Consider the following 2,795-nt stretch of genomic DNA (forward strand, 5'->3'; position numbering starts at 1 on the left):
GTGTGTATCTCTGCACAACCATCTATGTATAAGAGCGCTCAGTAAAAAGAATAAAGAGGAAAAAGCACTGGATCTATATTTATACAAAACAAGCCACCAGCAGAGCCCACTGGGAGTGGTCATGATATAATCAGGAGTGTATATTCACAGGTTGTAGATCTGCATATCAGAAGAGGGTTTGCAGATAGCAGATTCTAGAAAAGTTGTCTAATCAGACGGTAAATGCAGGTGTCGAAGCACTGAACAAAAATAAGCTGCTTTAATTATTTATAAGAGGGAAGTACAAGTCATTATTCCATCTGCTAATTTACAGCCTGTAAGATACCCTTTAAAAGCAGCAGTAAGTAAACTCCTCATAAAAGTTAGACTCTATGACAAATCCACTGCCTTTCTTCTTTTGCAGCAGGGCCTTTCTTTTTAATGACTATTTTTTGTTTTTGGAGATGAAGTCTCTGTCACCCAGGCTGGAATTCAGTGGCATGACTGATCACTGCAGCCTGGTCCTCCAGCTCACGTAATCCTCCTGCTTCAGCCTCCTGAGTAGCTGGGACTACAGGTGTGTGCCACCATGCCTGGCTTTTAAAAAAAAAAATTTTGTAGAGATGGTGTCTCACTATGTTGCCCAAGCTGACAAGCACTTCTGCCCAAAGTGCTAGGATTATAGGTGTGAGCCCCCATGCCCAGGCTAGTGACTATTTTTGAAAAAAGAAACACATTACCCTCCCTTGTTAATCACTTATGTACAAAAATGCATGTTTTGCTGTTGATCTGTTTTAACTAACTCTTTCTACATAAATAACACATTTGTACATGTATATGTGCAGATATATTTATAATGTTAAAATTGTGTTTAAGTGATGTTTACTAAACAGGATAAAATTTTGTTTGGAAAATTGAGATGTGAAATTTTATCTAGTTAATCTATAGTCCTTTCCCTTATGGTGTCCAGCTCTATGCAGGCTCTGCCTCACTCCAGATTATGTAACTATCAATTCATATTCAAATGAATTTGAAATTTAGCTTTCAACGTTTGCCTTTTCAATTCATCTTGAAATTATTGTGGTAATATTATTTCCTATCCACTAGCATACTTTTTAATCCCAACAGTAATGTTTCTGAAAAGACCACTAGTTCTTCTGTTGAGCAGTTACTGATACCTTGTCATTCAAGAGGAGGATAGAGATGCCCACAGCCCCTCTCCTTCAACCACATATGTCCAAGTAAAACTAGTATTTCTTCCTTTTAAAAATAGACATAATTATTTTCCATATTATTGAATACATTTCTGTTGTAACCTCAGTTCTACTCTTCAGAATCCTTTGTTCGATTTTCTTGTAGTTGATTTGATGATCCCACTCACACTTTCCTACCAGTTGTTCCAGAGACAATGGGCTTAGTCACACGGTGGGGAGACACGTTTGTGGGGGTTGGGTGGAAGTTCTGGTTCAGGTCTGCATCTCTGTTCACCATCATTTATGATGATGCTGTAACTCACATCTGCTCTTTGATGAGAAGTCACACAAGTAATTGCTAAATTAACCCGTCAAATCTAACTATCAGCTATGTCTCACTGAGCCTTTTCTGGACAAATCATGTTCTCAAGAATATTTATGTGACTTTATCCTTTGGGCAAAGGCTATAGGCAACGGAAGCGATAGGGGAAGTATGACCCACATAGCTGTTGTCATATGCAACTTTTCAATCTTCTTGATTTCTGCTTGTCTTCCCAGTTCTTATCATCCATAGTGATTTTTGGAAAAACTGCCACTACGTTGGCATTGTGAGTACTCAGAGTGGTGGGTCTCTTCTCCTTAGCTAGACTGTCAGGACAATTCTATTCACTTTCAGACTTCCAAATGTCATCACATCTTCTTAGTGCCTGACCTCCTTTTCTCTCATTCACAAGATATTCATGGCTCCTTTTAAATAGGATAACGGCCCAGTGAAAAGTGTGTATTTCCTGAAAACATTGCTGAAAGGTGAGGAAAGTGCCAAATGTATTTGCTTATAAAATTTTTAAAGAAAAAAATTAAGGTTGAAATGAAAGTAAGGATATTTTCATCCAATTACCTCATTCAGTTATCATAATCAAGGTCAGAGAAGAAAGAAACTTCAGCCTTTGCTAGAAGCAACTTGCAACAAATCACATATCTACTGACTGTGACATTCATCCAGTGACAGCAGCAATGTTCCACATATCACATGGTATACAGAAATACAGCAATTACAATAGTTTTAGATGCAGATCAAGCAGTAATTACTTTTGCCGAGAAATCTTAAAAAATAAATTGTATGTGGAGAACAGGAAGCTTAGGAAATTAGGGTGCCTTTTATCTTTGCAGTGACAATTTACCTTGCGCTCGCAGTGACGTTTTCTAGATTTTAAAAATCAATGGTTTTCATTTTTATTTTTATTTATTTATTTATTTATTTATTTTTAAAAATCTGCTAGCCCTTTTGCTTTTAGCAGCCACAGACTTCTTGGCCTCTCAAAGGCCCGGATGCCTGAAACTTCTGAAGAGATACTGCCTTCAGCTTCTTCTCAGTCACAGCGCAGTGTGAACACGTAGCTCCAATTATGCCTGTGCTTGCTTGGGCCTGCTGGCGCTTAATTAGGTGCTTATCCTAACACCTTAGAACATACTTTCTGTAGATGGTTTAATTCCAACCATCATATATGCTTTTTCTCAGAGTTTCTCCAGCTTCTCCAAACTTCCCTGTAAACGAGGCCTTGTAGGCAGTTTTCTTGCTATGACCTCACCTTCCATTCAGCGCAGAAACAGCATCCATTGCTG

Source organism: Pongo abelii, chromosome 16 (assembly GCF_028885655.2).
Source record: "Pongo abelii isolate AG06213 chromosome 16, NHGRI_mPonAbe1-v2.0_pri, whole genome shotgun sequence".
Classification (NCBI taxonomy): Eukaryota; Metazoa; Chordata; class Mammalia; order Primates; family Hominidae; genus Pongo; species Pongo abelii.